The 16,820-nt window shown below is 39.6% G+C and overlaps 1 protein-coding gene across 1 annotated transcript in view; it reads right to left on the bottom strand.

Moving 5' to 3' along the window:
* The window catches only part of DLG5 (discs large MAGUK scaffold protein 5), a 3,463,687-nt gene extending 3,448,697 nt beyond the window's left edge, over window positions 1–14,990 (bottom strand). The window contains exon 1 of the mRNA XM_044055764.1: window positions 14,455–14,990. The gene's annotated coding sequence lies outside the window, so the exon portion shown is untranslated. The remainder of the gene's footprint in view (window positions 1–14,454) is intronic.
* Window positions 14,991–16,820: the final 1,830 nt, after the last annotated feature.

The raw sequence follows: 16,820 nt of genomic DNA, 5'->3' as shown, positions 1-16,820 counted from the left end.
TTTTTCTACATTTCAATTATACAAAGATTGCTCTAGTTTTGTATGTAGCCCTTTGACTATTATATGGTGTTTTGCAGTTATTTTCTTTTTTCCCTTTACAATCTGGGTCACTCCTAAAAATGGTCCTTAGACCACTGTGTTAACTGCACCGATCAGTAAAAAAGTAAAATGAATATATACAACACTACTTACAGTCTATTTACAGCAAAACAGACTACCTAAAAGCACCTAATAGTTAACAAAAATATGCATTAGAGTACTTCTCATAGACAAAAACAAGATGCAAGCATACAACGAGGTACCAACTGTTTCTCCTGGACACCAATACAAGCAAGGTCTATAAACTTAAAGGCGGATACTACTTCAGTAAGAGAAACATGTCATACGTTCAGGTGATTATTTATGCCTTGAATGAACTCCACAATATAATCAGGTAAGCTTTACTTCTCTTTCTGTACCTTCATAAGTTTTTTTTGTTTTTCCCCACTAACCCCTAATACCTTCATTATTACAGCCTGTACTAACACTATCAGACAATTCTGAACAACTCAAACGCTTGGTTCCCCTCTTCACGAAGAGCTCAAGGAATTCAGTATATATTTGTGCCTTGGTTCAGTCCTAGTGCAGGTACTTCCAAAGGTGCCCTTAAAGTATGAAAGTGAAAGGGTAATATCAAAGTTCTGTCCGTTTCTGACTCCTTAGCACACAGGCATTGACTGTACTTCAGATGACCCATAATCGACTACATCATGGCAGCCAGAGGGAGTAAGCAGGATAGGAGTGACGTGAGTAACAGACACTAGCGTACCACCGTAGAGAGGGGCTGTAGTTTACCTTCCTGTACTGGCACCACCTGCTGAAGTGCAAATCATACTGATCAACTGTCCAGATTTTTGGTCGGTTCCTCATAAAAATTTGTAGTTTTACAGCAAATCAATGAGGAATGAAATCACTAAAAAGTGATAAGATCTCTTAAGTTTCAGATTTCATTTCTTTCAGAAAATGCATGTTAACAGAACACCTGTTTATCTTGCTTTCTTTATAAGAGCAATAATTCAAATCTGGTGCTGTTTTTTGGCCTCCCCCCCCCCCCCCATTATTTTTGGCTTTATCCAGATTTGCTACACTAGAAGGCTGAAAGGTATGGTGCAAGTATACTGCCCGCTGCAAAGAGCCTACTGTATCCACACTGCATAATGGTAAACTGCTTAGCCAAACTACTCATGCAGCAATTCTGAAGCATGCAAGCTGGTCTGCTCCCTAGTATGCAGTTCTCACCTCCACTGGGGAGGAAATCGTCCACAAGGCTTTCACCACAATGTAGAAATAAATTAATGTTAGGTACAGGAAGGAGAAACAAGTGGACAAATCTTGCAGACCCTTAAAATTTTGTTTGTTCAACTCTCACCCAGTTTTCATATATCCATCTCTTAATTAAAAGCCAGCATTTACTGTGTGTGCATACACACACACACACACACACACACACACACACGAGACAAATCTTCTCTTCCTACACAGTCCCTACCCCTTACATTCCACAAAGCCATGAGAAATACATCAAAGGGCAAGACACCATGACAAAACTGCAGTTGTGATAAACAATGAAAAACACAACTGCAAAACTGTGATTTCAGAGTAAAATACTGACATTCGAAAATGTCGAGTAACACAAGTGTTTTGCAAAGACATCTTCGCGCACAGTTCTGTACAATTAACTATTACCTTTTTATTATCTGAAATTGTTTGATACAAATCTTACAACACAATTATGATGGTAAGAAATGATCAGCGGTGGAGAAGTGATTTTGGAGAAAGAAATGTAAAATGAGATGGATTGAGAAGAAGCAGCCCTACCTGTAACTTATAAAGATGAACCAAAAACATTACCACCTTAATGCGAAAAAATATGCAACTACAATGTAAGGTATTTTACATGGTTTGAAGAATTTAGCAGGGCCACTATTTGGGCATACAAACATCTGTAAGTAAAGGCGATAATTTACTTTCTGTATAACCTTTATGATGCCATATCAGTTACTAAGTGAGAGGTGAAGTTGACATCTATGGACTAAGACCAAACTGTTTTTTTTTTTTGAAAATAAAGGTAGACAAAAAAAATGAAGTAAAGAAGAGTACAGAAGGTGAGGAAGCTGCAATCTATTTGGGTTTTGTTAAAACAAAGGGATTCTCAGGGATCAGTCCTGGGACTGCTCCTTTTTGGCATTTACTTCTATGAAATCAAGGGCCTCTGGCTGACCAAATTTGCAGATGATGGAAATTGGGAGCACTTATAAAATGCCCCACTGACACTAACATTCTCCAGGAAGAGATGACACAGAAAACTAACTTGTGTCAAGAGCCAGTGACTAAACTATATACCAAGAAATGTATATTACTATCCTCCAGGAAGTCATTCACCCCTGGTAACTATCATATTGACAGCACAACCATAAGAGTCAACCCAGTAGTCAGGGACTTGGGGACACACAGATAGTAATCTAGCCTTCAACCATCACATGTCTCCAGTAGGGAGGAAATCATTCTGTGTTGTGCAACTTATATACAAAGGTATTGCATCCAGGTCCAAGGAGATCATTGTTCCACTGTATTCAGCATTCATCAGACCAGTCAGAGTACAATGCTGCCTTTAGTAAGTACTTAATCAAGGACATCCAACAAGTGGCATGTCCACAGAAGCTTCTCATTAAAAGAATACAGGGAGTAAGTAACATGTTCTATGCAGACCGCCTCAAAGCCTTATCCTTGTATTCTGACTCCAACGGACTATTGAGGGATGATCTATGTCTGGCACATAAGGCATTGTCGAACCTCACAATGATGTGCCTCCTGCATATCCGCAAAACAAACAGCATCAGAATTACCAGTTCTAAAGACAAACCTTGCCTGCGATATAAATAGGACCAGCTGAACAAACAGGTATGTACCAGAGAAACTACCCCTTCTCTGGAGCAGGCTCCACCATCCATGTAAAGCAGACTTCCTCCCTAACCCAATTCAAGTACAACTTGGACAACTGAATCAAGAACAGGAAATTCATCCCTACTTTGGCACGTGTCTCTAAAGGACACAAGCAGCAAACACATTTTTTATCTACCAAGCCCCTGCTTACACTTATCAAAGGTACCAGAACTTGTCAAATATTAGAAATACATGGCTAATCTTAAAAAGGCCCTAGTCACCGTTACCCTAGTACACACCTATGATCCAAGACAGTGCTGGTTTTACAAAGAAGTCACTAGCTATGGAGAGAGTTTACCGAGTGCCTCAGTTCCTGATGAGAAAGTTTGGTAAAGCCATGAATAACAATGGTTTAGTCTAACACAGGGTAAAAAAAGAGGAAGTTCTGTGGCAACTTTGGCATCTGTTGGGTAATTCCAGGACAGCATTTGTGGAAGGGTGACAAGTCTTTAAGAATCATGATTTATTTCAGAATCTACAATGCAGCAGAGACTGGAATTTGCTGAATCAACCAAGGAACACAAGAAGATGAAATATTAAATACAGGTGGACATTCCCTTCACTGCTGAAATATTTTTTTACCAGAAGGCATGAATGTGTTCACAAATGCAAATATGCAACCACTAATCTGAAGCTCTTCCTCAAGGGACCAGTACTGACACGGATAAAATAGAACAGATGGGTTATGTTAAGGTTGTAGGTTCTTATAGCTTGGTGTTAAGGAAAGGTAAGTAAACAAACGTATGACTAAACCGAAGCAGTGTTTCTTTATTCACTGATGCATGAGACAGTAATTTCACTGAAACTCTTGTACACTTTAACAGCTTTTAGTATTTGCGATGCATAGGAGATGGATATGTAGAAAACACATTCCTGTTACTTAAACAGAGATTAATGTAGCCAAGACCAGCAGTCCTTACAAAAGCACAGCATTTTGTGTTGCACCTGTATATAATAAAGCCTTGTAGTTTAACAAATTAAACACCTATTATTCAGTCATACAGCCAGGAAACTCTCTCTGTTGGTATCTCGCTCATTCTCTGTATGCCAGTGGCAGGAGTAATTAACACTGTCTTTTCCAACGCCTTTCTTTCCTCCAACAAATGCTGTTCTGGACTCCTACTCCCTTTACCCAAAGGGCAAATCGCTGTCTGGGCTTTTCCCAGCCCTCTTTTTATATTACATACAACAAATAATTAAAGAAGCCTGCTCTTACTAATACAGACTCTCTGGTCTTAAAGAAACAGGTCCAACTTAGTCAAACACTTACTGCTATATAAAGGATTTTTATATTACTGTTATAAAAACACTACCTACACTACTATTTAGATGCATAGATATTATTTACACCACTATTTACAAACATCGGGTCACTTGTACTCTTCTACTGCAGTTATAACAACCATGCTATACTATAATATGTTTATCCATTTGACACACTATTTCTGGAGCTAATATGCAAATTAGGATCATAGAAGGTTACTAGGCTAATGGCCCTAGGACCCTTGCAAGCCTAGCCAAGTACAAATCCTGTTCCCAAGAATATCAAGGTATTAAGCAGAACTAACTCAACAACTACTGCCCCTGTCCAAGTGGGACAAAGGTGAAACTCTCGCAGTGAATTTGTGGTTTTGCATCCAATCATATAAATTACACAAACAGGGTCAGTGAGGGGCTCTATTTCACCTGAAATGGAAGTTTGTTCCAGAGGAGAGGTAACCTCTGGGAGTCAAACTTGTCTCTCCAACATGTCCTGTTGATGTTCCATACTAGGCTGAGTTCCCTAGAGTGAGTGCATCTTATACCGTTTGATTTATGAATGTGTAGCAGTTCCATTAGAGCAGGAACTGAGATTGCTATAAATGTTTGTTTGTGTCTTTTGGCTTTTCCCGGTTAGGGGTCGCCACAGCGGAACTCCGGTCCGCTAATGATTGGCAGTTGATTTTACGTACCGGCTTGCCAGGCCTGATGCACAACCTTCAACGAAGGTACGCACATTCACGCATATCTACATGCAGAAGACGTTCTAGCTGAGAATCGAACCGGACAGCGTCTTACTGTGAGGTGACAACACTACCGCAGCACCACCACCGCGGGCCTATGTAAGACACAGAATATAGTGACAGTGATTTCAGTCTGTCAACGTATGACATATACTGAAGACCCTGAATTTTCTTTGTAAGAAACCTTTGAGGTCTTTGCAGTTGCTGCAGGTGCCTGGTAAGGTACATACCAAAGGTAGCACTGTACTCTGTTATTGGCCTGATGAGTGTGGAGTACAGGGGGGGTTATAACCTCTTTTGTTCCAGATGTAATGCCCTTACTTATAAAATGGGCGCTGTAGAAAGCCTTTCTTTCCACTGTGGAGACATGGTGATCAAATAAAAGGTTGCTGTCACCATGTGTGACCAAATTTCTCACCACTGATTGCGTGCTTAGGGTGTAGTTATTAATGTGGTAATGTGCAGGGATGTCACCCTTGCCGAAGGAGATGATAATGCATTTTTTGCACTGCGTTTTAGTCCATGACTTTGCCACCAGTTGTTTCTTTGTGTAACTCTTTCTTGTCGGAAGTTGACACTGTTTGGGACTCGACGACTGCACTCAGTTTCAATCAGCAGAAAACTTTGCCAGCCACAGGCCTTTTGTTTTAACCTATATGTCCAAGAAGTAGACTCCAAACAGTAGGGGCCCCAGCACAGATCCCTCTGGAACACCACTGGTTACGAGTCTACTGATGAAGACAGAACGCACTCAGTCAAAATAGGTGACTATCAGTGAGCCAGTTTGCAACCCATCTGACAATATACATGTTGATCTCCAGCTGGGTGAGTTTATCAATGATGCCTGAGTGTGGAATACTGTGAAAGGCCTTGGCCAGGTACAGGTAGGCAGTATGCATGGATATGCCTTCGTCCAGGGCTTTAATGACTGTCTCAAAGAAGTACACCAAGATTTATTTATTTATTACATTTGTTGACTGGAAAGTCCACTGGGCCTAAGAAGAGCCCATTTTCAGTGGAGGCCCGGGGAGAAAAACTCCACAATATACATAGCAAAGCAAAATTGTATACAACAGACAATAAAATACAAATGAACAACGTTGATACATAGAAAATACTTACAAAGCAATTGTCAACAGCGTATGTGTAACAGAGATTATGCACATCAGCTATTAGCATATTAACTTCTAATGCACATCAGCTATTAGCACATTAACGTCTATCAAAGGTGTCAGAGAGAAAGGAAGTGCATGGGACGGATGTAAGGTGGGAGATATAGATATGTGGCAAATGGAGAAAGTGGAAAGGTACAGTGTGATGGTGAGACAGTAGATATGGCAAAGTAAATAGATAGTGAGCATTAAAAGAAGATAAGGAAGTTTATGGGATATGTGCAGGATCGGGGTATATATAGTATGAGGATAGAAGCACAGGATCTCCCTTTAACAAAGTCAAATTCGGTCGGGTAGAGCGTCTGGAGGGCTCCTATATCTTTGTTGATAAGGTACATAATTCTTTCCAGAGCCTTGCAGATTAGGCTGGTCAGGCTTATGGGTCTATAGTTCCCAGGGTCTGTGGAGGCGCCTCCTTTATGCAACAGAATGACATTTGCTGTTTGCCATTCAGCAGGTACAAAACCAGTGCTTAGACTGTGGTTAAAGAGAGTATCCAGCACTGCAGCTACTTCCTGTTTTAATCCATTCAGAATGCAGCCTAGATATTATCAGGTCCCACAGATGCTGTGTTATTGGCTTTGGAGGGACAGTTTATGACCTGCTCCTTGGAGATACTAGGTGGAGGGCAGGTGGTAGGGATGCTTTGGGGGATATGTGGTGGGGACAGGGGGGGGTGAGTTTCCATTGAACCTGTCAGCTAGCAGGTTGGCTATTTCTGTGGGTTCAGTATATGTGATGCCATTAACACCTTTAAGGTTTCTGACGTAGCTAATGAAGACCTTATGGTTATCCTTAGCAAAGAAGGCTTAATTGGATTCATAGTTAGCTTTAGAATGCCTTAAGAGATGTTTTATTTGCTTGTTTAAGCCCGGGAGGGAATGTTTCCAATTCAGAGACCATTCCTTCCTGCTCCTGGACAGCAATTTCTTTCTCTTATTGTATAACCTGTTAATAGCAGATGTCCACCAGGCAGACTTGTTCTTTCCTGAGGATCTTGTTTGGATCTTATCAGGTACGGCTGAGTGAATACATTTATATAGATGAAGAGATCCCCTGGGATCTCTTCTGTGTCCCTACTAGACAGAGGCACAGTCAACTAATCTAAAAGGGTGGCGAAAGCCAAACACACTCTGGCTAGGCTTATAAATGCCCTAGGGCAGATAGGTTCATAGGTTGATACTAGGCTATGATAAATGACTTTGGTGTAAATCCCAGTATAATTGTCCATGCCATCAGTGAGGGCAGGGGCTATGAAGATGTTAATGCCATCATGTATTAGGTTGTAAATGGTGTTGGAGAAGTTTTTTTAGTCTAGTTGCTGCTAATGGGGAGGTCAGATGTTATTGTTACTTCTAATGACACTGATTTATGTTATTGCTACTTCTAATGAGCCTGATTTATGATCAGACCTCACTAGGGAGGGCTGCACACATGGGGTGGTGCAACGATCACCCATGTTAGTGAGCACCAGATCCAGAAAGTTTGCGTCTCTTATGAGGGTGTCAACCAACTGATCCAGGGTACTGGAGTTGATGAAGTCCAAGAACCTTGGGGCAAGTGTGTTAGTACACGTATAATTTACCCAATCTATGGATAGGTAGTTAAAGTCACCTAAAACCAGGGTGTTTGGTTGTATCTTGAACAATTCAAGTAGATCCAAAGTATACAGTGTGGTTATCCTGGCTCATGGAAGGAGTCCTATAAATGGCAATAACTTGGAGAGGGGCTTTACCTACAGTCAACTGGAATTGTTTTGTTTAACCAAACTAGAGGTGTATTCATCTTTGATGAATATTGATACTCCACCCCCTTTAATTCTCGCACTTTCAGTTTGTGGTCTGAATGTATGGAAGGCATTATAACCCAGTATGGCCAGGATGCTTTCCATGACCTTAAACCAAATCTCTGTGACTGCACAGATGTCAGCATCTTCTAAGGTGAGGGCTGCTTCCAGTGAGTGCAGTTTTAGGTTTAGACTCCTAGCGTTTAGCAACATAACCTTGAGATTGCTTTTGAAGATATATTTACATCAGGAATTTTGTTGTTGTGACACTGCCTAAAAAGGCACTATGGGGAGGCATGAGCCTTAGCCTTTAACCGAAATCCCAGATGTGACAGATTAAGACCATCTCCGGCAAAGCAGAATGGTCTATCTACCATACCATCCCAGGCTGACCGGTACTGGATCCCCTAAGAATGACACCAGAAACTAAGCCAACTGTTGAAGTCAATCATTTTTTGTTTATATTGTGGTATCACCTTAGGTGAAGGTAGTATGCTTCTCAAAGCCAGGGACTTACCTGCCTGAGACACACACTCAGAGAGCTCAGTCACGTCTCTCTTCATAAAGTTCAGTGAGGTACGTCTCAAGTCATTCACACCAACATGAATTATGACGGAGTCATAACAGTACTTGTTGTGGAGGGACTTGAGTGCGTGTGTGATCTGGCAGTTCCTGGCACACGACAGACATCTGACCTTGTCTAGCCTGGTGAATGTGACATCTTTGTGTCTCACTATAGAGTTGCCTATGACCAAAACATTTGGTTTAGATGTGCTTTGCCTTATGGGCTTGTTTGGTGAGATGCTTGTGGTTTTATGTGCATTGAGTGCTGTGAATACTGTATTAGGTATAGCATTTTTGTGTTTTGGAGGTCTCTGGCATTTAGGTAAATTTCTGGTGAGTACCTCCGCATATGATGGTCTATGTGTTGAGAGCGTGGTTTGTGCAGGTGGTGTAGTATGTGGGCCGACAACCTGTTCAGTGTCACTGTTCTGTAAATGAGAGAGCAAGGATTCCATATTCGTAGTGTATATGCATCTCTCACAAATTGAACTTGAGTGATTTAAAGAGTAGTGGGTTGTCAGTGTACATGAGGCAATTGCTACACTGACTCATGATACCTATATCAATCAGACTGGCAGAAGAAACGGAGGAGAACTGACCATCCATAACAACAGGTGTAAGTTTGCTTACTTTAATGAGGAAGGATGTGGTTTAATTGGGGCCTTAGTGCTGGGTCTATACTATTACGGCTCTCAAGGGGTACAAGACTATTAGAGATTAAGAGATTTCAGTTAAAGTGGCAAATGCTGTAGAAATCCCAGTTAAGGTGCTCTCCAAGCAGCTAAGCGTAATTTAAGTGACTCCTCAGTGGAGTGTGGGCAGCTTCTAAGGGAAAATAAATCGACTTTAGCTTTTCCATCTATAACTGCCAATGTTTACCCCCACTGTGCGGTGGTGCGCAAAGGTTCACTACATGCAAACAGATGCCTCAGCTTGCTCAGTTGAAGAGAGTGAGTAGAGCTGCAGCTGGTCACCAAACTCTGGGGACCTGGGTTAAAAGAGGTGCAAGCTCAGGGCTTATGTACCAACTGTGAGAAACCTTTTTTAAAACAAGTTAAGCAATTTCCAAACAAGCTGGCCAATGGAAATGCTCAATATTGAGCTTTATTCCAACAATCTCCAACTCAGATGGGTCCTTTGCTGCACTTGTCTGCCACAAAGGTACAGGAGGCCATCTTAATGTAAGATGGCTGGTTTTAGTGCTCGCAAACATACCATTTTTGACACAGTGGTACTCTAGCCCCATAAGTGTTTTAAGTGGAGTATTTGAATATGTGTGATTTATCCACGGTGGTGGTGCTGCGGTAGCGTTGTCGCCTCACAGTAAGACGCTGTCCGGTTCGATTCCCAGTTACAGCATCTTCTGCGTGGAGACATGCATGAATGGGCGTACCTTCATTGAAGGCTGTGCGTCAGGGCTGGTAACTCGGCACGTAAAACTCAACTACCAATCATTAGCGGACCAGAGTTCCGCTGTGGCGACCCCTAACCGGGAAAAGCCGAAAAAAACAACAACAATTTGAATATGTGTGATTTCTAGCCTTGCAAATGTATGAGGTTAGTATACAAAAAATGTACAGAAATGTTTTTTGATATTAACTGCATTAACGTTTTTAACTTATTTCACATATACGTGCAAGCAGTCACTGAGTTGTGTGCAACATAACTGCATCAGATACAAAAAAAAAATCAAAATTTGTTTTGACACCTAAATTGAGATCTTAACGATTTATACAACGTTTAAACATGTACATCAGAAGCAAACAAATGGTTTATGATATAACAACTATTTCTGATATGGCATCATATCTCTGTCCTGATGTTTGCAGAATTTCAGATTCTTGCCTCTTATTTTTAGTTTATTCCTCATACAATTTGTACTCTTTCAAATCAATGAGAACTGAAGTCACTAAATAATGTTAAATAAGGAAAGACTTTTGAGTTTCAGACTATATCCTTCAGGAAATACATAATAGTGCAAAATCTGTCATTCTGGCAACTAAGTTTATAGGAGCAATATTTAAAATCTACTTTGGGGCCTTTGTCAGGATTTCTTGCACTGAGGGGTTGAGAGCTATGTATGGCATACCCTTAAGCTCAGCAATATCTTAAGAAGGTAACTTTCAATATATATGACTTCCAGCCTTAAAATATAAAAGGTTAGTGCTGAAAGACTGTACAAAACTGTGTCTGCTGTTAATTACAGCAATTCATGGTGCAACTACTTTTGTAAAAGTCAAAGTATGCTTTTGATGCACATAAAAGGTGACTAGATTTTCCCACACATATTTGCTGCCTTTCTTCAATATAAACAACACTATAAACATGTCATTCTACCGATTATTAAAAAAAATTTGCATACTAACAGCATGTGATGATGAATAAATCATAGTACAATATGCATTAAATATAGAACATAGAAACAACAGGCTCTGTGACAGAATGATAAAACACTGTCTGTGACCAACCCAACCAAAATTCAAATACCAACTTGGGCAATGGGGGGACTGAGCAGCTTATTTCAGCAAACCTATCCCAAAGAGAGGGATTGGAGTTTCTGATGGCAACAAAGGCACACCCTAGCAGAGGTTCAGGAGCATCTTCCCTGCTGCTGACCACTTTGGTGATGGCTGCAGACTGGTCTTGAACAAGCTGGTATCATCAGCAGAGGTACTTCTGATGTTAATCTTGTTCCTCCTACTTAAGGATTCCCATCCCTTACATTCCAAAATATCCTACCCTGAGCAGCCCACCTGACGCTCACCCCTCAGCTTGTGCCTCTCTTCAAGACAGATGGAGCGTCAGGATGTAGACTATAAGATCATTTTATTTCCCTCCTGCAGAGAGATGGACCACCTGCAGGGTTTAAGCAGGACTTGGCCACTCCTTCTGAACATCAGTAATAAACTGGAATAGGAAGTCCAGCAATCAGAGACTGGGAATTGATGGAAAAGACATCATCATCCAGAGGGGTATGAAAGGACACAGGATAAGGATGTAATTAAGTTACCAAGTAGGGAAGATTTATCTGAGAAAAGAAGACAAAATCTAGAGTAATAGACTTGGAGGTACTGTTAGGAAAGGATCTGAGTAGCAGTGGATATAATGCAAAGCAGTATGGGAAGGAGAAAGGCTGTTAAGAATGATACTAACAGACGGAAATTGGTAAATAGATGAATAGAAGCAGGTGCGTTTCTACAATACTTGTAGAAATAAGTAATGTAATACCAACCTGGGATTAATGCACCATATACACTTGCAGATGTTTTTAAGAACGTTGTTGGGAGTTTTTCCTGATATTTAAGTATTCCAATATATTCATTTACACTTTGACTAACAACTTAGAGAAATCTTTTTCTCCTTTGGCCTAGATAAACTATGATTTTACTAATATTATGCTTTCTTTATTACAGAAAGCGCGTACATACAAACAGTAATTAAATTTTCTACTAGGTAATTATTACTGTGAAACTTAAAAGTTAAGGAATTTAATAGGATTGTGGTTCTTGCTGCTACAGGAAGCCCAACTTAGCTTAGACTATGAAATTGCTGAGATGTCCCAAAGATGTTCTCGATCATCAGATAAAGAAAAGAACTATAGAATTTTGTTCAATCGAGGCTGAATTAAGAACAGTGAATACATTTTTGGTACTAACCTTTCTAGCACCAACGTGAAAAATTTGCAATTTTGTACAAGTTTCAGTTGCTGTAAGACTTATTAACAGTTTAAGGTAACAGCTGAAGTCAACAAACTGAACAAAATGCCTGTGAATATGGTCTCATTGGTAACCAAAGAAAAAGGGCTTCCACTAGGACCTTCACTGGAAACGTTTGAAAAAGCAGCAAAGTCTTTAAGGTGTCCCTAAACACCACAAACATGGTTTTAGCACAGTTTACTACTTTACTGTTTTGAAGCCAGCTAACTACTAGTTTTAAGTCATCTTGTACAGAGTTTTGTTAATAAGCACAAGAGCACATACAAACAGAATAAAGTTAAGGTTGTTAAGATTCAAAGGTAAATCATTAACAAGTCTGCCAGTTAGCACACAGGGTTAAGGCAGTCATCTGTAGTTCTTGTAGTACGGGCTTCCCCCCTCCTGCTCTCATTTACCTACTGTGTGATCTTGAACAAGTCACATAGCCAGACGGTGGTTGGGGACATCTGAGAATTTGGGCTAAGCTCCTCAATGTTTCCCTAGACTGCAAGCCTAGTGACTATCTATGATCAAACAGAATAAAAAGTATAGGACCTAATCCCTAAGGAATACCAGCAGAAAAAAATGTGGGACGCATGGTTTCCTAAAACTTTAAAAGGAGCTGTCAAAAATATTCTTCAATGATTTTACCACATCACCCGAAAATGTGCAATCAGTTTAACAGTAAAAAAAAAGTGCTGAATGATTTAAAAAGTACTTTTCAGATTGGCAAATATAGTAAATTACACAGACAGAAAAACTCTGGAATAATAAGGAATCACTGACAGACATACTCACACAAATAAATAAATAAATAAAACTGATGGTTTTAAGCAGGTATGACAGGAGACAACCCCACACCACAAAAAGTAGCTTTCACAAAAAAAAAAAAAATCTTTTTACAGAATTATCAGCTCCTAAAACTAGTCGGGAAAAAAATAAGACACTAGTCCCAAATGTCTCTTGCCACCAAATACAATCAGGTTTCTACACACTGACAGTCAAAAGAGGCACCTAAGAAGGCGACAATTAAACTTTGGCAGAAAAGTAAATGTGTATCACACCATAATAAAAATGTATCTAAACATTATTGAATCTATATAACAACCAAAAAGCACATTCCCTGAAAATGAACGGGTTTACAACACAGCACATTCCTTAAATCACTGCTGGAATGATGCTTTAATTTAAATCATTAAACACTAAATTCGCTGGGGCATTTTAGTCCAAGGATGACAACAGGCAGATTACATGAGCAAAACAATATTCCCTGGTTACATGCACTTTAGAACTCCTGTTTGTTGGCTCTGTCTGTGCAAATGTACTGCACTGCAGTTCTCAGTTAATAACACTACTAATGTAAAATGCAATCACTTTATACGGAAAGTTAAAAAAAATACGGCTAAGAGCACAGGTATTCTTAAACTGTATAATACACATATGGTGACTGCAGGCCAAATGCAATCAAGTGACTTCTACTGATAAATAAAACAGAAACCCAGCAAAACACCTCACTAAGAAAATAACTAACCAAACGCAAATATTAATTTAAACGCAATCATTTCAAGGATGAAGAAAGTATTTATAATCATCACCTAGTGGCTGACAGACAAGGATGATTTTCAGTTGAAAGTATTGTTTACACCAACATATTTACAAATGCAGCGATTTAGAAAATTATCAGAGTCTTCTTCCCATTCCATTAAAATCTCTAGAGATCATGACGTCTACAACTTAAAAGGTAATTTCACAAAGACAGAAGAAAAATGCTGTAATCAAAGCAGTATCCGAATGCGTTGCCACTACATGTTTTCTTTTGTAACATGAAGAGTATCAGTGAGTCAGTACTAGTCCCCACAATCGTGGATACCGGACAGTGATGGGGTTAAAACTCTCAGAGACAGGGGTTCACGGAAGACATCCTGCTTCACATGTACCCTAAATCGTGTAAACACTGACACACAAACCTGGGAAAACAGAACCAACACCCCAGTCGGTGTTACTAACTAACAAAAGAACACCAGCTAACCCGCCTCACTGAAAAGGTCCCCAATTCCTGACAATCATCAGCAACGAAATAAAGTTAGGAGTCACGGGGCCCCGATCGTACACCCCCCCCCCCCCCCCATACAACCACAACAACAACAGTGAGTGGGACAAAACGTACCCTGATCCATCAGCAGTAGTGCACTAATAAGCCCTCACTATCGCGAATGGTAACATCCTAATCCAAACACAGGGAGAAGCCTCACCTTGGAGAAGTCTCAATGTATCTCTTGCCAACACCGGGAACAACGACCGACAATTACTTGGTCTTGTCAGCAGTACCAGCGGCGGCGGCACCCTGGACCTGCGACAACGTGAGCACGTCAGGGGCGGGACAGTCGCCGCGGCACAGGGAGTGGAAGGGGCTGGGAGACGATCCCGTACCACAGGAAAGCAGGCAGGCGGCAGCCGCCGAGCACTTCCGATTTTCCTGTTCCCAACACACAAAAACACTCGCGCCAAGACGCGGCCCCACGGTTCGAGGGCGTGCAAGTTGTGGGGCCGTTAGCCTACAGTGTGTTTAAGGGTTCTGTTGGGATTGAGGTGACTAAGAGGGTCAATGAAGTTACGTCTGCGGTGAGGTGCGACCTATTTACATCGTGTGTTAAATGCAGACAGTTTATAACTCAGTAACACTGTGAAACATTGCTCTTAGCCGATCAGGGACAAATCCAGAATAATCGGACAATTTTAAAATGTTAGTAATATTAACGTGAGAAACTGACAGAATAAGAAAATATGAATTAATATATATTTTCTGAAGTAAAATATGTAAGTCTAATTGTTGTGATTATTTTTGAAGTGCAATTCACCGTATTCTTCTCCAGAAATTACCAGTTTTAAGAGGGTCAGAGCTAAAATTTGAGACAAAACCAGGGATGTCTCTGAAAAATCAGTGAGCAGAGAGATGTGTGCTGTGGAAACCCACCCAGACTGAATATATAAAAGGAGTAAGTAACGTTGCAGTGATTCATAAAACAGCTACACTATAAATAAATGCATTTTCCCTTACTTTAATTTTCAACAATTTTAACAGAAAATGTGTACAGATGAGTGCAATCTTACAAAATTTAAAGCAGATTAAGGGATTTTACAGTCTTTTTGCTATGGTATTATGCATGACTCTTTACTTTCTTTTCCAAATACCTCTAATAAATAGTTTAAATTTATTCAATATTTGGACGCAGGATTTTCATTTTTTAGATCTTGACTTTGTAACATTGATTTCTTTCTGTAAATATTCTTGTCTGCAATAGAAAATCATAAAAAATACATATTTTTTTTCACAATTTTTAATAATTATTTTCTTTCCAATCGCCAAAAGCCACTATAACCCATCACTGTTATCTTTTAATTTATCCAGGAATCGTACCTCTCAACTGTCCAAATTTTCACAGAATGTCCAGAATTTTGCCTTATATTTTTTGGTCTGTCACACAAAAAATGTGTGTTTTTCTGGTAAATCACTGAAGATGGAAGTCAGTGAATAATTACATACATTTGAGTTTCAGACTTTATATCCTTCAGAAAAATGAATGGTAACACAAATCCTGTTATTCTAGCAATTTTTATAATTTATTTAAAATCTGTCCCTATTTTTTTTTTTTTTTTTTGCATTTGTTCCCCCATTATTTTAGGCTTTGTCCAGATTTCATGTGTTAAGAGGTTGAGAGGTATGCCAGGAATTAGAACATTAATCAAAATCAATATCCTTGTAAGTTGTAATTCTGCAATTATCTGCATATAAAGCTTTAAAGAATAACTGTGTATCTTCCCAAATTTTATTTAATTTCTTGCAATCAAAAAAATGTCACCGGTCAGATTTTAAGTTTTTATTACATCTCCATCACACAGTTTCATTGATTTCATAGATTAGCCACAGCCAGATCTTTTCACTAACCTGCACAAGTCTGATTTATATCTGCTTGATTCCTGCTATAACAAAATAGCTAAATTTGCAGCTAATATACCCAACATGACCCATCATTGCCGTGCTCTTCAAATATTACACTGGCTTGAATTTCCCAATCTGTTATTGCTCAATCAGCTTACAACTCCCCAGTCTATTATCCACAAACCTGAAAACTGTCCTGCACTCTCCAACCCAGTGCAACTAAATACCAACCCCATGACCCTTAGATCATCCGATAAACTTATACTCAAGGTTACAAAGTCCCATAGTTACTTCGGTGACTTTCTCTTCTCCTTCAAAGTAGCCAAACAGTGGAACCTATTACCCCAGAATATCTTAAAAAACACAGATCATCATAGCTTCAAAAAACTCTTAAAGGAATACCTTACTCAACAATGGCTATGTCCTGTAATACTCCTGGCTAGTTTCTCATGCCTTTGATCAAGTGTTTTCTATTCTGCTATCTAAATACCACAATGGTTTTTAGTTATATACCTAATGAGTTCATATTGCTGTCTGTAATAAGGCTTAAGAAATGTAATGTTTTCTGTTTTACATTCATCTTTTTGTAAATTGTGATTGATGGCAACTGTCAAACTTTTTGTATATTGTTTGTAAATATTTTAATAATTTTTGTAATCTTTTTGTACTATTGTTATG

The sequence above is a fragment of the Protopterus annectens genome, chromosome 14.part0 (assembly GCF_019279795.1).
Source record: "Protopterus annectens isolate FY-2018-M chromosome 14.part0, PAN1.0, whole genome shotgun sequence".
Lineage (NCBI taxonomy): Eukaryota > Metazoa > Chordata > Ceratodontiformes > Protopteridae > Protopterus > Protopterus annectens.
Note: the sequence above shows the minus strand (reverse complement) of the source record. Positions and strands in the feature narration are given on the sequence as shown.